At 43.8% G+C, this 18,699-nt stretch overlaps 1 long non-coding RNA gene across 2 annotated transcripts in view; it reads left to right on the top strand.

Annotated features, from left to right (window-relative positions):
* LOC137547045 (uncharacterized) overlaps positions 1–18,699 on the top strand; it is a 40,290-nt gene that overhangs the window by 1,632 nt on the left and 19,959 nt on the right. For both annotated transcript variants that reach the window (XR_011026445.1, XR_011026444.1), the window contains exons 2-3: positions 15,069–15,148; positions 17,485–17,581. This is a non-coding gene — a long non-coding RNA (uncharacterized lncRNA). The remainder of the gene's footprint in view (positions 1–15,068; positions 15,149–17,484; positions 17,582–18,699) is intronic.

Raw genomic sequence — 18,699 nt, 5'->3', positions numbered from 1 at the left:
AGGTGTGGCAGGGGTGTGGCTTAAGTGTCCCTCTTGCTCATCACAAAAAGTTGGGAGGTATGCAGTAAAATAAGGAGGTTGCGCAAGCGCAGAAGAAAATGATGCTCCATTGACGGGTATACTAGAAAGTCATTACTCCGGGGGTGTACCGGGTATGTGAAATTATTATTCCCTGGATTGGATTAATATAGCGCCAACATATTACGCAGCGCTGGACAGTAAATAAGATAACAGACAATGATAATAGGGGTGACAGAAAACACAATACAGAGAGGGACAGTCCCTCTTTAGGATCCCAAATCCCTCTGTCCCTCTTTTTTCCTCATTTGTCCCTCTTTCAGGACTGATGTAGAGATCTATGTAAATGTATTTTTATACTGAAAATGTGTTTAATTCACTCTAAACTTTATTCCCAACCTGTAAAGCAAATCTGTAATAATAAAAAAACAAAAACACCTGGGGGATACTTACCTCGGGAGGGGGGGGGGGGGGGGAAGCCTCTCAATCCTAACAAGGCTTCCCCCGTCCTCTTCCATCCTTCGGTTCCACTGCCGGGACCCCCAGAAGAGCGGTGAGGTAAAGACTTACCTATTACGATCCAGCTCAGGTGCAGTAGTGGCTTACCACTCGGAATCAGATGATAATAGCTGAGCCCAATCTGGTCCGCTCTAGTAAGCAGGCTACTTGCACCTTGTCAGTAGAGCAGACCCAACGGGCTTGGCTATTTCCGCCTGAGCCCATCGGAAAGCTGCTACTGAGCTTGAGTTGGGGAAGGCAAATATTGCCGCTCCTGTGCAGTGCTTGTCGGGGGAATTTGGGGGGGAGCCAGTGCTGGATCCCCCAGGCTAAAGAGGAAGCGGAAAGTCCTCAGTCAGGGCTGGCTTTAGCTATAATGGGACCCCAGGGAAAAATCAACCTGGGGTGTGTGTCCCCCTGACAGACCCCCCAGACAGATCTGACCTCCCTTCCCTAAAGCGGCCTTAGGGGCCCCTTTGTTGATGCCAACCCCACTGTGAATGGGGGCTACTGCAGCAGTGCAGAGGGGAGAATGGCCACAAAAAGGAGACTCCAAATGTCTGAGGACATGAAGAATACCAGTGTTTGTGATTTTAAATTTATTTTTTGCAGCTTCTAGGATGCGGTTGACAGGTGAGTGGTTAGGGAGGGGACCGTGTGGGAGATGTGCCTACACGGGGCGTCCCTGTAAACGACGCAATTCACGATTGCAACCAACCGAAGCCTCCCACCTGAATGCTAATCTATGTAATTCCTGCTAGGTATGGTACAGCAGGCAAAGGGTGTATGACAGTGCACCTGATTGGCTGACTGGCGTCTGCTGGCCAGATAGAGGCAGGATATTGCTCTGACTGGAAGTTAGCAATTGTGTTTGTTGCAGTTGGCATTCAGTTTAGAGGTGGTGGGGTGAGTTCCCTGGAGGTGAGAGGTCCAGGGCTTGCCCGCACTTCCCTCTAGGTGTCGCATGGTGGTTTGGGGGCCCCAGTGAGTGAGAGAGACCTGGGGCCCCTGGGCTGTCATGTGGACCAGTGTTTGTGACATGAAGAATAAGGCAGTGTCTGTAACTTTAATTTTTTGTTTGTTTGTTTGCACATCAGATACACCTTAAGGGAGGATTCAGACATTTTAAAACAGGTTCTGTAACATTATTGTATTACCCGTCCACTGAAACAAACTGTAGCGAGTATCCTCGCACTTTGCCTCACTGTACAGTCACACTGCTCAGCTATCGCCAAAAGAACAACAGGGCAGCACGGTGGCGTAGTGCTGTAGTAGGGACATTTAAGTGACAAGACAATATATACTCTGTACAGTGCTGGCGCTATATAAATACATAATAATAATGTGACCAATTAGCTCCTAGCAGATGGTTAAGTGCAAACATATCCTTTGTTGCTGTTGTTCATTGTTTAGTGAACTGTGGTCACCAATGGCTAGATGCAATCATGGGGCACTATAAATGGCACGCGCTAGGTGCTCCCTGACAGCATTTAGTAATTGGCCAAAGTGGTTCACTATACAAAGCAACAAATGGTGCCAGTTGAAATTCAAGGTCATTTTACCCGATTGTCTGGCCAGTATGATGCTCCAAGCTACTTGGAGCCACATCTGCTCCAGTTGGTGAATGACTTCTCCTCTTGCTTCAGCACTTTGTGCCTCAACCCAGATACCTCCACATTTCTCCCACAATTTCATATTACATGCAAAAGCCAAGTGCCTGTTGACCAGTATCTTAAGCATGAGGTCAGTGGATGAAACAACCAGGCCTTCCTTTCAATCAGCAGCAAAGAGAGGAATGAGCACCAAGCCCCCTTCCAGAAGCAAATGCAGGAGGCTGAGCCTCTATGATGCCGGGATGACCTGCCTCCATTACCCAACTGAGATGTGTGCAGAAGGCCCAGTATGATGTTATTGCTTTAATTTCAGGGGCCCTGGAGCATAATGGGTGTAGAGGAGGACAGGTTTCTTAGAAAAATGAATTTTTGAATTTGGGCTAAACAGGTATGGACAGTTTTCCAGACCAGCTTCCTTCTTTCTCCCTCACTACAGAAAAGAAGTAGAATATATTTTGGTTACAAAATTATGTTATTTCTGTTTTGGTTCCCAAAATGTCAATTACATAATCTCTGGAGACATTTAGAAAATTATTTGGAGGGAAGTGCTCCTCCTTTTCCCAAAATACTGCTCTTTCTTCTGTTTTTCTGCAAGCCCAAATGGCATTTATTATTATAATTATTTAATATTTATATAGCACCAGCAGCGCTGTATAGAATAATAAATTGTCTTGTGATTTAAATTTCAGAGGGGCTCACAATTGAATCCCTACCGTAGTAATGTGTCTATGTATGTATGGTGTAGTGTTGCATTACCCTATTTTGCCGCAAAAGTAATGAAAGTGTATGGAGACTTTCACAATTATTGCAGTCCCTTGCGGTGCGCCAGAAGTATGCGAGCCGTACCAAGGGCGACAGTGCATTACCACAAGCACCACGCTTAATGCTCGCTGCTTAGGGTAATGAACGTTTATACCCGACGCATGTAGTGTAGACTACGGAGCGCGGTCCATTGCAGCGTGCATGCGTGGACCAATGGGAATCCCAGTGACATAGTTACTGCCCAGAAGGGAGTAAGTCACTGAGCGGGGGGCGTCGCTGTTGGTGCACTCTGCCCCAGGGTCATATGATTGGCATTTCTTCTGTTGCAGTGAGATGTGGCAGCAGCATCACATCCCCATCGCAACGCAAAAAACATACATAAAACTGGCCGGCCTCATACTACAAGGAAGTGGTAAAATTGCACAGTGATTGGACAAAATGATGGTGTGTACCAGGCTTTAAAGTATTAAAGACAGTGCATCAGCACAAAGGTCTGGCAACTGCTATTGCTTTTTAACTACCTAACGACCGCGTCACGCTGACGTACGTGACCGCGGCTGCAGCCCCAGGACCTCCTAACGCCGATTGGTGTCAAGTCCTGGAGCTACAGTTTATTTAGCAGGGAACGCAACTGTGCGCATGCGCGATCGTTCCCTACTGGTTCACGGAGCAGCTCTGTGATAAGCCTGCTAGCCGCGATTGAAAGGGGAAATAAATCCCCTTTGTTTATGTTTGTACTGCGCTGCGATCTCCTGCAGCGCTGTACGGCAGACACTTGGCTGTCCAACGGATTGGCTGGGGAATGAAGCCCTCTCATAGGCTGATGCCTATGAGAGGCGGGGATGAGTGCCAGTCGCCGTCCTATGGCGATTAGGATGGCACAGGGAGGAGGGAGGGAAAAGCCTCCCTTTTGTTAATAATAAAAAAACAAAGATCGCAGCAGCGATCAGAGACCTCGGACAGAGTGTCCTATTAAAGGGATACTGTATGGGGGTCGGGGGAAAATAAGTTGAAGTTACCCGGGGCTTCTAATGGTCCCCCGCAGACATCCTGTGTTGGCGCAGCCACTCACCGATGCTCCGGCCCCGCCTCCAGTTCACTTCTGGAATTTCTGACTTTAAAGTCAGAAAACCACTGCGCCTGCACGCCCGTGTCCTCGCTCCCGCTGATGTCACCAGGAGTGTACTGCGCAGACACAGATCATACTGGGCCTGCGCTGTGCGCTCTTGATGACATCAGCGGGATCGAGGACACGGCAACGCAGGCGCAGTGGTTTTCAGACTTTAAAGTCTGAAATTCCAGAAGTGAACCGGAGGCGGGGCCGGAGCATCGGTGAGTGGCTGCGCCAACACAGGATGTCTGCGGGGGACCGTTAGAAGCCCGGGTAAGTTCAATTCATTTTCCCCTGACCCCCCTACAGTATCCCTTTAAGGACAATGAAAGGAGGTCAGATTCAGTTGTGTGCTGAGTTGTAGGGCTGTGCAGAAAACTGACCAAGCTGCATAGCCCTGTATTGTGAAAAATGGCCTGGTCACTAGGGGGGTGTATGCCTGAGGTCCTGAAGTGGTTAATTAAATAATTAATATGGCAGCCTCTTTATTCCTCTAACTTCAAGTTCCCTTTAAAGTGAACCTAAACTGAGAAGGATATGGATTTTTCTTTTTAAAATAATACCAGTTGCCTGACTCCCCTGCTAATCCTGTGTCTCTAATGCTTTCAGCCACAGCCCCTGAGCAAGCATACAGATAAGGTGCTCTGACTTAAGGCAGACCGGACTAATTGCATGCTTGTTTCAGGTCTCTGATTCTGCCACTGCTGCAGCCAAAAAGATCAACAGGACTGCCAGGCAACTGGTATAGTTTAAAAGGAAACACCCATATCTCTCTCAGTTTAGGTTCTCTTTAAGCCTTAGCGTTCTCCCTAGGCTCTTTTAGCCGGTTGCTCCACCTGGCTAATTTTGGTAAGCACCCGGCTGTCATCAGCTTGTCTCCTCATCCTCTTCCTGTACTGTAAGCAGAGTTGCACAGAGAAGCACCTCCCCTGCATTCCCCCATTGGGCCCCATCCGGCTACTTTTTCATGCCACCCGGCTGGAAAAAAAAATCTGGGTAGAACACTGAGTCTTAAAAGTGTTTCTGCCAATTTAAAATATATAATATAATCTTCTCCACTGCTATATCAGCTCATGTGTTGTTTCATTCATCAGATGAGATTGAATGCTTGTGACTTTTGCTGAGAAATAAATTGAGCACTTGTGTATGTTTGTATAACGTACAGTGGGTTGCAAAAGTATTCAGCCACCTTGAAGTTTACCACATTTTGTCACATTACTGCCACAAACATGCATCAATTTTATTAGAATTCCACGTGACAGACCAATACAAACTCATGTACATGTGAGAAGTGGATCGAAAATCATACATCATTCCAAACATTTTTTACAAATAAATAACTGCAAAGTGGGGTGTGCGTAATTATTTAGCCCCCTGAGTCAATACTTTGTAGAACCACCTTTTGCTGCATTTTTTTGTTTTAAACCATTCCATTGTTGCCCTGGCTTTATGTTTAGGGTCATTGTCCTGCTGGATGGTAAACCTCCTCCCCAATCTCAAGTCTTTTGCCATCTCCAAGAGGTTTTCTTCCAAGTTTGCCCTGTATTTGGCTCCATCCATCTTCCCATCAACTCTGACCAGCTTCCCTGTCCCTGCTGAAGAGAAGCACCCCCAGAGCATGATGCTGCCACCACCATATTTGACAGTGGGGATGTTGTGTTCAGAGTGATGTGCAGTGTTAGTTTTCCGCCACACATAGCGTTTTGCATTTTGGCCAGAAAGTTCCATTTTGGTCTCATCTGACCAGAGCACCTTCTTCCACATGGTTGCTGTGTCCCCCACATGGCTTGTGGCAAACTGCAAATGGGACTTCTTATGCTTTCTGTTAGCAATGCCTTTCTTCTTGCCACTCTTTCATAAAGGCCAACTTTGTACAGTGCATGACTAATAGTTGTCCTATGGACAGAGTCTCCCACCTGAGCTGTAGATCTCTGCAGCTCGTCCAGAGTCACCATGGGCCTCTTGACTGCATTTCTGATCAGGGCTCTCCTTGTTCGGCCTGTGAGTTTAGGTGGATAGGTGGATGGCCTTGTCTTGGTAGGCTTACAGTTGTGCCATCCTCCTTCCATTTGTGAATGATCGCTTGAACAGTGCTCCGTGGGATGTTCAAGGCTTTGGAAATCTTTTTGTAGCCTAAGCCTGCTTTAAATTTCTCAATAACTTAATCCCTGACCTGTCTGGTGTGTTCTTTGGACTTCACGGTGTTGTCGCTCCCAATATTCTCTTAGACAACCTCTGAGGCCCTCACAGAGCAGCTGTATTTGTACTGACATTAGATTACACACAGGTGCATACTATTTAGTCATTAGCACTCATCAGGCAATGTCTATAGGCAACTGACTGCACTCAGATCAAAGGGGGCCGAATAATTATGCACACACCACTTTGCAGTTATTTATCTGTAAAAAATGTTTGGAATCATGTATGATTTTCGTTCCACTTCTCATGTGTACCCCACTTTGTGTTGGTCTTTCATGTGGAATTCCAATATAATTGATTCATGTTTGTGGCAGTAATATGACAAAATGTGGAAAACTTCAAGGGGGCCGAATTCTTTTGCAACCCACTTTAGCTGTGCACTGCATTGATCGGTACAAAGCCTAAAGCAACAGCTATCCAATCAGCATTCTGCAGCTATGTGACGGTAATGTGGAGTGGTGAACAACGTTGCCCATATGAATGATTAATATCAGATTGATTCACTAAGACAAATAGCATGCCTTAGCAGAGTTAACCAGCCTTATCAAAGTTAACACGCCTTATCAAAGTTAACGCTCCTTAATATAGTAAACACACCTTATCAGAGTAGCACAGCGAGCGCTACAAACTTATGCCTGCTAATTGGCAGTGACGAGAGCTCCACTCGTCCTGCCCTGAGCCCTTGCAGATCCAATCACTTTAATGGGCCTTATCCCCGCACTTTGATTGGCCTAATAGGCTGCCTGTCAAGTTTCCTGTCAAGTGATAGGCAGCCTATAGGGCCAATCAAAGTGTGGGGATAATGTCCTTTAAAGGGACCCCAAGCAGTAACTAAAATCAAAACTTTCACTTACCTGGGTCTTCCTCCAGCCCACAGTAGGCTGCGAGGTCTCCCGCCGTCCTCCTGACTCTTCTGTGGGTTCTGCTGGTGGCTCCGTTGCCGGCGACACCCGGGCCGGGTGTCGGGCCGACACTTCCTAGTTTTGAATACTTGGTGCCCGCTTCGCGTCATCGCGCTGGCCGCTCAGCGTCATTACGGCGACCGGCGTGACAGTACTGCGCATGCGTGATTCAGAGCTAGAAAACCACTATGGTAGATTTAGAAAACCGCTATGGTACTCTGATAAGACGTGTTAACTCTGATAAGGCGTGTTAACTTTGATAAGGCGTGTTAACACTGATAAGGCATGCTATTTGTCTTAGTGAATCAAGCCCATTGGGTTTGATGCAGTAAATTGCGATAATGTTGCTGTGCATAGACAGTTGCTAAGGCAATGCATGGTACTACCGGCAACACTCATTAGTAATGCACATTACCGTAGCAACACTTGCGCTACTCAAATACCATGGGTCATGCTAATAGCGATGTCTGCAAATTGCAATATTACCACAGTTTAGTGCATCAACTTACCAGATTGTTAACCTGATCTAAAGCCCATCTAATGGCATATGGTGGGTTTAAGATTGAACCCTCTGTCCTATATATGGATATAAAAGTTAATTTTACTAACAACTCACATCTGCAGTGTTAAATGTTTAAACTAGACAGCAATGTTAGGCTTTGGTGACAGTTAAAGTGTAGCAAGCAGGTTAATTGCTGACAGGGAAGTCGCTGTGTAAGCTGGGTCTCCTCTGCACGGCTGCACTCTCTGAATAGTGTAAGTGCTTCAGTGACCTAACAGTGGGGCACACTCTGACCCCTCCGGATGTGATTTACACTTCCATTCATACAGAATACACGCTACATATCACTGTCAGGCCAGAATGATGCCTTCATCACACTCTGTTGGTTGTGATTTGAATATTTATAAGTAAATAATGAATGAATTCTAGAAAAAATCTGTTGTAAATTGTTTAGGTGGAAGACTGGACCAGTTTCATGAGAAAGTGGCATTTTCTCATTCAATAATGAGTCAAACTCAGTGAAACCTTTAAAGAGACACTGAAGTGAAATAAAAAACATGATATAAAGATTTATATGTGTAGTACAGCTAAGGAATAAAACATCAGGAGCAGAGACATGTCTAATATTGTTTCGAGTACAGGAATGAATTAAGAAACTCCAGTTGTTATCTATGCAAAAAAGCCATTGAGCTCCACGAATTTCAAAGTGGCAGAGAGCTCTGTCTTCTGAAGCTTGTTGTCTCTTATCAGAGATAACACGTCTTATCAAAGTTAACACGCCTTATTAAAGTTAACACACATTATCAGAGTAGCATAGGGAGCGCTACCAACCCGCAGGGGCTCAGGGCAGGACGAGTGGAGTGCCAATTAGCAGGCATAAGTACGTAGCGCTCGCTATGCTACTCTTATAAGGCATGTTAACTTTGATAAAGCGTGTTATCTCTGATAAGGCGTGTTAACTCGGATAAGGCATGCTATTTGTCTTAGTGAATCAAGCCCATTGTATTGTTTTTTCTTCTGCACAGGACAGGTCCATAGTTCACTGGATTGCTCTGTAAAATCATTTAGAATGCTGAGTAGTGTGTAAACTACAAATATTAGAGAGTGATGCAATGTTATAAAAAAAACACTATATAACTGAAAATAAAAATATGAGAATATTTTCTTTGCTTCTAATATTCTAGTAATTATTTGTACTACACAACCAATTCATTATATCATTTTTTTTCACTTCAGTGTCTCTTTAAATAAAATATGGATATTGTAATAAGAGGAGAAACAAAGGATTGACAGGGGAATAGTTATCTTTGATATATACTCAAAACTTCGGTAGACTTGAACAGTAGTGATGGTCATGTCTAGGAGAACTCATGGAGAAGCATGTGATCAGTTTGGTCAGGTGATAGATATAAAAGTATCTGATTTGCTAGTCATGATCATGTGTTAAAGCAGGATGGGATCACAGCAAATCAGATGATCAAACCATTCACATGCTTCTCCATGAGTTTTCCTAGACAAGACCATCACTACTGAACATCCGGTCTTCGGCCAGAACAAGGAATCAATACTTTATATATATTACTTCACATAAATAATACAGCAATAAAAGATGAGAGAAAATAAAAAAATGTGAAATATGATTGTAACAATCAACACCAGTATCAATTTTGACAACCGTGTGAGCTTATGGGATGAATTTTTCCCCATACTCAGAAAATCCTAACTCTGAGTCCTTATATGACAAACAAATCACTCCAACTAGTACCAAACTCAGGACAAACTCTCTACAAAGATAATCACTAGACAATGAAACCTATTACACATGACTTCATTGGGCCTGATTCCATTCACTTTTTCTCCTACTTTTTCTCCTAGGTAATATTTTACCTCCTATCAATAAAATACCTTTTAAGCTACCAGCAAGCAAGAAAATACTCAGAAAAAAATGAACAGTACTATTTCGACTACATTTTAATACTTTTTCAGTTCCAGAGTGCTGAAAAGTTATTTTTAACAGAAGACGAAAATTATCTCCTAGGAGAAAACGTAGGAGAAAATGTGAATAGAATCAGGCCCATTGTATCAAAGTACCTTATTGGTTACCACCTATATGGTAAACCTAACCTTGAGAACTGTCTTACTGTCTTGAAGGATACACCAAAGCAACCACAACCCTATAACAGAAAATAGAGTAAAGGATGCCAAACGTGTTCACTAATCCTTCATTGTCTAACATGACACAAAAGTTGCTTGATTGTAAAGCTTTCTCAATATAAAAAAAAAAAAATGAAAAAAATCCAATTTATTTATGAAAAGAGGAGAATAATAAAATTATGTTTTCAACATATGTATCACACAATTCAGAATCAACGATTATTGAGAACTAGCTGGTGGCACACGCTATGCTGCGAGGGGCAGTAGTGCCATCTTTATGGACGTTGTGCACCATCCAATCAGCAACTGTGGCCATTCACAGCAGGGAGGGGTGGAAAGGGGCATGTGCAGGGCAGACGTGGTTTTGATGTACACCCCACTTTTGCCTCTATTTTCAGTTGTATGCTCCCCTACTTTTATTGCCTGAGGAAGCAGAATTAAACTTGTGAAACGCGTTGCAACTTTTCGTGGAGTATGCCAATAAATTGTGTCTATTTATTTGACAGTCTCTAGTGTCTGCTTATAGGAGGTAAGTCCACCACTGCCTCCCAAGCATTTTTAACATTTTTAAATTGGTTTTATCCTTCCGGCGCCTCTGTTTACTACGTAATATTCAAACCTGGGTCACCTGTGTCAGTGGCAGAGCACTTAACCCATACGCTATCCAGCCACAAGGGAGTTTAATTTTACCTAAGCAGGTGAGGTACATTTTTGTGGCATATTTCTGCCATTGAATCAAAGACATTTGCATACGTTATACTAGATTGCTAGCATTAGTTGTAGCTGAATCGAGTCCATTGTGTTGTGCTGTGTACTACACTGCACCACATAGTGTAAAGAAGCTATGAGGGCTGGTTCACACCAGGGCGATTCTTCAGCGCTTTGCTGATCACCGGCAATCAGCAAAGCGCTGCTACAATGTATCCCCATGGATACATTCACACTGCAGCAGTTGCGATTTTAATCGATCGAAAACATACTGCATGCAGCGTTTCGGGGGCAATTGCTCTATGATTGCTCTCTTTTCAAAAGCAAATTTGCAGCGATTTAGGGGCCAATTTTTTTCTTTAAGTACAGTATTATATACTTATATGGTGATGCCTGGTTTCTGTCTTTAGCCCCACCTCCCTAGCAGAAGAGGTCACAGGGCTTCTCTCATTGGAGCTAGAGAAGCAACTATGATCTATTGTGCTATAGGGAGGGTCTACGTGCGAAGGTGGGACATTGAGACAACCAATGAGTATATTAAACTTTACAGTATTTACACAGGCAAATGCAAATCGGAAGCAATCACTTGGAACGCCCAGGAATAACAGTCGCAATGACTCTGGGTATCCTTGCACAAAGCGCTTGCACAATTTCAAGGCGTAGCAGCGATTCCTAGTGGATTCCAGGCCTACCACTGCCATTTAGAAGTTTTCAGTTACATAGCTAAAGGGGATGCAAAGGTTGCGACCGCACCAGAGCTCTTAAACCCACTAGGGGCTCTCCTTCATCCATTTTATTAGCTTTTCACTGGTGTTATGCTGGTAATGAACACCTCTATCTGTGCATTGCATAATGGTAATCCTTAATAAACTGTTTCCTTACTCTGATGGATGGTGGCTGGAGGTGTAATGGTTAAGGGCTCTGCCTCTGACACAGGAGACCAGGGTTCGAATCTTGGCTCTGCCTGTTCAGTAATCCAGAACCTATTCAGTAGGATACCTTAGGCAAGTCTCTGTAACACTGCTACTGCCTATAGAGTGCGTCCTAGTGGCTGCAGCTCTGGCGCTTTGAAAAGCGCAATATAAATGTTATTTGTCTTGTCTTGATGACAATGTTAAGGCCGTACCCACCACGCAATTTTCCTGGTGATTTTTCCGATGACCGGTCGGACCGGTTTTTGAGCGACGAGTGTTTTTTTCCGCAATCTCCCGGCAATGATACAGGCGAGCGAGCGGGTGAACGACGTTTATCAATGTGCGCCGATAACGACCGTCACGGCGGATCTGATCTTTAAGATCCTCAACGACTCCACGCAAAGTACCGCGATCGATTGACTTCCCGTTCGTGCCTGCTGTGTAACTTTACCTTATGTCGCAAGCAGAAAGAGGAATCGACGAACGCTGGTCGGCAAGTGGACATTGCTGGACCCGTCGGGTGGTGAGTACTCAGCTTTAGACTCTGGGATAACGGTTACTATGCATATTATGCAATATCGTGGAGAGGAGAACTTTTTGTTATCAACAATGGAGATTCAGTTGAATATGTGAATGATGGTTCATGATAGTGAAAACAATATATTTAATAACACAGTCCTGCAAAATAGTAAAGCATCGTTTTTCTGTTTGTAACCGTTCATTTGGCCAGGCAATGTAATCCACACAATGAAATGGTATTCTAGCAATGTGGAAGACACATATTAGTTATAGCACGCAGATTACACTTGTGATGCTTGCAGCAATACAATAGTCTCCAGTCATACGTGTAGAGTAGAGATGAAACAGAAAATTATGCTTTTAATTATGAGCTTGAAGTATGGCAAATTATGGTTCTCCATATTCTTATAACCCGTAATTTACCTCCTCTTTTTTGGGACTGATATAACTTTTCTTTATGAAGTATACTCAAAAAGCCTTTGTTGAAGTGCCAATGTAAAAAAAAAAGAGAAACTGGAGGCTATGGTTTTATATGGGTAATTTGGCATGGAAGATACACATTCCAGTGTGATAAAATAGGGACAGTATGCTAACTATACATTTCGTTGAAGGAACTGACTGTGTATTATGGACTGTCTGTGAATCCTCCTTGTGTTTCTTTGGGCATAAGAATTAACCTCTTACTTTGTTTTTGTACTCATGCATCTTGTTGATGAGATTATAGCTAGCTAGAAAAGAGAAACTGTTGTTAGTTATATTCAATGACCTATTTCCCAAAAAGTTGTGATACTTTGAAAAAGGTAAACAAAAGAAAATGTGAAAATCTGAAGATCATATGAACAGTTGTGTAGCAATAGGCGAAGCAGAGGTTTAGATCACACCAGGACTGCTGGACCAGAGGGGCTAGCATGAGGTCCTCCTCTAGCCAATGTAGTAGCTCTTTATTGGTGCTGTAATGGTAATTACCATTTTAGTATTACTGGTGCCTTCCCTGTCTGTGCAAGCTATCCATGCCATGTGCTCTAATGCACCCCTGTACCATCATGTATGCTGGTGTGACGAGCTTACCTTTCAGAGGCAGGTCCCACGACGTCTCCGGCGTGGTCCAGGCGAGCGGCAGGACTGCTGCGCTGGAATCCTCTGGCGGCATTCCCGACTTCCCTCCGGCGGTGTCTTCTGGCTCGCGTGCGACTCAAAGGTCACATCGCGCACGCGCAAGTTATAGTGAGCCTTATAGGCTCAGGAGGAGAGTTAGGGATGATTGCAGGTGAATGATGTCACTAGGTGACATTACCAAATGGGAGTGGCTGCTGATAGGGAGTTCATGTATTTAAAGCCAGAGCATTCATTGCTCGGCAACCTTGATACTAATCAGTTCGCTGGTTCTAGGTCTAGCTAGCTACTTTGAGCTACATTAATATATTGTGTAGACGCACAATATATATGTACTCCAGTTAGTCAGTCGTTTGTTATTTTTGTATTATTCTTGATTGTATAATTAGCCTGTGTATCGACCTTTCGCTTGTTTTCTGACCTCGTTCTTGTCTAGTCCTTCTGTACCGCTGCCATCTGATTTACGTTACCGACTCGGCCTGTCCCTGACTCTGTTACTGCCTGATCCTTACAATATGACTGACATCTGATTCAAGTGTATGACCCTGCTCGAATTGACTACGATTTAGCTTTACAACTTTGTACCTCAATATTACTAAATTGTGCACAAATTCTGACCGTTAGACTACACCTTGTTCTTTGATTGTGTATTTACTTGTACTTTGCCTCATCACGCACCAGCTTGATAGCTGGCTTTTAAATTGTGTGCTGTAGGATATCCAGATGGTGTTTCTCCTCTTTAACCCATAAGCAGCTTCAATATCGTTATCTCGTTAGATATAAGTGCACTGTTTTTTTACCTCAGTCGGCAGAACTCGTTGTGCTGTAAATTCTTAGAATGTTTGATCTCTCTCTAGCAGAAAATATAGAAACTGAAAGCAGAAGTCCTCTGTTGTTGTCTCACACTGCCCCCTAGCGCTCACCAGTCTAGCACTTGGGGGAACAGCACCTGTGGACAGTGTTTCATACAGTGCCACTACCCCTTCACACTTGGGGCTCACTGGATCTGGCTGTTTGAATGCAGTTAGCTATATAAAAGAAAACCAGTAAACTTTTCAACTCGTAAGCCTTCTTCAGACTCTATTCCTGTTGACTGACAAAATGGCCTCAATTCACTAAGCTTATCTCCTGTCTTTAATAACTCCTCTAGAGTTGTTACCATGGTGATAAGGCATGCAGTATTCAGGAAACATTTTACCTCAGGCAAACCTAAAGTTAACTCTTCTGCTTTAAGTTAACTCTTTAATCCTTAAAATAACTCCAGAGTTAAAGACAGGCTGTTCATTAACTGCATGTGAAAATAACTACAGAGGAGGTAACTTAACCACAAAGGAAGTAACTTAACTACAGAGGAGGTTAATTAACTACAGAAGAGGTAACATAAGGAATGAAGAGATAAGATAACTCTCTTACTAGTGGAGGTACGTTTTCTCTTGCCTTATTATCTCCAGCATGATCTTAGTAAATTGAGGCCAATTGTGAGAATATACAATCAAAAGGAGGTAGAGATATTTTTTTGCAACTATAAGTGTCATACAGATACATTAATTACAACGGATCTTGCAAGGATTGGGAGGTATTTATGCAAATAGATAAGACCCTTGGTTTACTTAACGCCTACATAGACTGACATGGAGAGGTTTTTACCGACCTTATCCTGTTCACTGTATGCTGCTGGAGCCAAGAAACAGTTAACTGTATATTACTGAGTAGGGGGGCACTTAGGAGGGCACAGTGATTCCCGAGGAGGGGGGGGCAGTGCCCCAGTGTAGCGCTGCCTATGGATGGTGGTGTTTATTTTAGGCGTTAAAGGGTTAAATGCTTTTTAAACATTAAATTACGAATTTAAAATATGTGCAAAATTCCAGGTCAGAATCTGCTGGGAAATTATATGTTGTCCCAATTTCTGTTCAGTTTTTTTCAGTACGGAATTCTTGGAAACTCGCCAAGTGGATTATGTCACTGGAATTTTATGCTTCCTATAATAACTATATAATGAAGAGTATTGAACGGAGCATGGGTTGAGAATGACAACCATGTGACCTTATTTTGCAGGTGATGATGCGTCTGACCTCAGTCCACATTTTTGTCTTCACAGCATTCTTGCAAGGAGTGTTTATGTCCTGAAATGCAAAGTAAGGTGAACGTTTGTTTTACACTGAGGGAATATATAATTTGCACACACTCTGTGATTTGATGTACTTGTGTCTGTATGAGAATAAACCAAAAATAATGTAGCCTGTGATAAGTGTGGTGCTGTCTATAGCCTCTGATGTGTATTTAGGTGGAAAGATCTGTAATTTGTGAGAAAGCGCTGGGAATGTTTCCACAACTGCACACATTTCGCTAGATACAATGCCAGGACAAGAAAGGGAAGGTTTTGAATGCATTGCAGACAGTGGCTTAACAAAGGAGCTTGTGTGTTTTACATGGGACCCCAACCACTCTATTGATATGGAGCCCCAAAACCTACCAAAGACAGCTGCAGTGTCAGAGAGGTGTAATCAGAGTAAGGCAACAGTTTGTTAAAGGGACTCCGAGCTCATCTAAAAAATAAAAGTTGTACTCACCCGGGGCTTTTTCCAGCCCAGTGCTGGTCGGGAGGTCCCACGACGGCGTCCTGGCTCCTCTCCTACTCCCCGCTCCGGAATGGCTGACCGGCCGCAGCCCGGGCGACACTCGGCCGAGTGTCGGGCTGCTCCTTTCGCGTATGACGCGGCTGATGTCTGACGGCTGAAGCCCCGGGTGAGTACAACTTTTATTTTTTAGATGAGCTCGGAGTCCCTTTAAGGATCGCTACTAAGCAAAGCATACATAGAGAAGTTCATTACCAGCATAGCACTAATGAAAAGCTAATATGTTCCAGGGGCCCATTGCAGTCGCAACCCCTGCATCCCCTATTGCTACACCAATGATTGCAGACAAGGCTGCAAATGGTGAAACAAAGGCTGTAGTTTCCAGCATCTCTCCAAAAGCCATTTATTTACCTAAATATTTTATAAAAAGTGCTCTATAAAGTAAGATTTTATTTCTGGGAAGTTATTTACAATTGAAGCATGCTCACCTCAGCAACAAATGGCCCTTTAGTGGTGCCAGTAGGCAGGGTGGGATTTTGCATTAGGCACTGTAGGCACGTGCCTACAAGCGCCATTATTGGGCAAAGGTAGATTTCCAAATGTCCTCTTCAAAATTAAAAACCTCACAGCGCGATCCTCCATGACAGCGCCGCTCGCTCCGCCCACTTGCACCATGATCCGTCGGCCGCCTGTCCTCCGCACATACACAGCCAGGCTGAGGGCAGCTAGTCATGCTCGCACAGTCCCATTACTCGCCGCCCACCGCCATATTCATGCCTGCACACAGTGCTGCAACTTGCAAGTCTTAAGCAGCAGCTGCGTACATAGACATCGGGGCGGGATGCACTTGTCAGTCTCTGCTGCCGCTGGGCTAGGAGAAACTACTGTATGTGGGCGTGGAGCCGGGGTGGTCATCGCTTACCAGAGAAATTAGCCTGCCTGCACCCAGAGACCTAAACGAGGGAGAGAGAGATGCAGCAGCGTTGTGCATTATTCAAAGAAGGCGAGTTTCGGGTCACAGGGTGTACTGTATACTGTCAGATGGTCAGCGGGATGCTCACAATTCTGGACTGCATGTAGGCTATCAAATTGCATGCCTACAGACAGTACAGCCATGATAAGCCATCAAATCTGAGGATACTACCAGATGGTCAGCGAGATGCCCACAAGTTGTGGGTGTGGCCTGTGTTGTGGGGCAGAGCTTAGGGCGTCCAAACGCCTGTGCATACAGGCTCCTAAGTTCTACATCTTGCCCTGCCAGTAGGACTTGTTTTATAGGCACATCACATGCTGATAGGTAAATTACTGATGGGTCCGGAAAAATGAGTAAAAAATTCAGCCAACAAGCCACATCTCAGTGGACATTAAATTCAGCCAATCAAAGTCCCTAGTTGTCAAGCACAGTCAGCAGTGCCATTTGTGACCTATTTGGAGCCACAGCAGCGGTAATCTCCGTCTGGCATCCGGTCAAGCAGGAAGTGACGCTCACTACCTGTTTAGCAATCAATGACGTGCGCGGAAGCGTATTGTTAAAATACGCTTCTGTGCATGTGCGACACTGAAAACTGCGGCTGATTTTTTAAATACATGTGTCACCATAGACTTACACGATTTCTTATCCACCACAGATCGCTCCAGGAGCCGCACGGTAATGTAGATACCGCAACATGGGGAGTGTGAACTCCCCTATAGACTTTCATTAGGCTGCGGTGCGGTGTGGTAAATTTACCGCACCACTTCAGTGTGAAAGGGCCCTCTAGCATGCTTCTTTGTGCAAAGTCTGTTATGTCTGTAAGCTAAGATAAGAACCAAATCCATATACGGTATATATAGCCGAATCCGTGTTTAATAACTAAGTCAAACTCCCAGTGTTTTCTTTTGTCTTTTCTTTTTAGATACATGAACGCTGTTTGTAACAAATTTGCCATGACGAGAATTCACTAATAAGCATGTCTACTGCGCACTAAAATAGAGGAGGATTGCTAAACGCAGGTGCATAAACATGTATTTACTTCAAACTCCAAATTATAACCTGAAGTGCTGAGATTGGGAAAACGGCAGTAGATTGTAAGAAGCAAACAAGAAATGACATGAGTCATGATGACTCACAATTGTGGTAATATATCAAACAATCATATACTTAGGTTGTACAGAAAATCTCCATGGATTGCTGCAAGATTCTCTATAATTCGTATTGCTATCTGATTATTTCCAAATCTCCTCCCACATGGAAATTGCTACTTGATGTGTGTGTTTGGTTTTTTTACAGGAAATATATTTCTAAAAAGTAAGCAGGACATTAGTTTAATATAATTGATTGTTTCATTGACTAAAGGTGGCCATACACAGGCAGATGGACACCTGATTTACCAACAGATAGATCCCTATCTGATCGAAATCTGATCAGAGATGGATCATATACCGCCATTTACTGCAAACAGAGCTACAACTAGAAAGAAGTAAAAATAATATGAAGAAGTAGTCAATACAAACAAGGAAGGGAGGGGGTGATTTTTTTTAGGGGGGGGGGGTGAAGAGCTACAACTAGAAAGAAGGAAAAATAATCCGCAGGTGCAGGGGGGGGGGGGGGGTTATTTTGTATAATTTTATTTATTTATTAAAGAGCTACAACCAGAGAGAAGTAAAGAAAAAACAAAATCAGAAAGTGCAGTAATTACAAACAAGGAAAGCGGGGGGGGGGGGGGGGGGGGATTTTCTTTGTATTTTGTAACTGTGGGAGGGGGGGGGGGGGAACTACAACTAGAAAGCACTAAAAATAGATGAGGATGTTACCTAGCATGTTTATTGCTTTATTACTCACCTTGCCTGTTTATTAGGCTGCTTGGAGAGGGTCAGATATTTAAGCTGGGCTGGATGTTTGCAGATGGAAGCAGAGGGCATTAGGATGTTGGAGTGAGCCAGATGATTTATAAGCTTAGCTGGTTATTTGCAGTGTGGAAGCTGAAGGTGGGGCATGAGATGGGTGGAAAATCCTCCTTACATGCAAATCATCACTAACCGTGAGGATGCCATTACTACATATTTTAATAATGAATACATTTGATGGTATAGAAAAATTGGAAAAAAAATATAAAAAATTAGGGCATTAG

The sequence above is a fragment of the Hyperolius riggenbachi genome, chromosome 2 (genome assembly GCF_040937935.1).
Source record: "Hyperolius riggenbachi isolate aHypRig1 chromosome 2, aHypRig1.pri, whole genome shotgun sequence".
Taxonomy (NCBI): domain Eukaryota; kingdom Metazoa; phylum Chordata; class Amphibia; order Anura; family Hyperoliidae; genus Hyperolius; species Hyperolius riggenbachi.
This window is presented reverse-complemented; position numbering and strand designations above follow the sequence as displayed.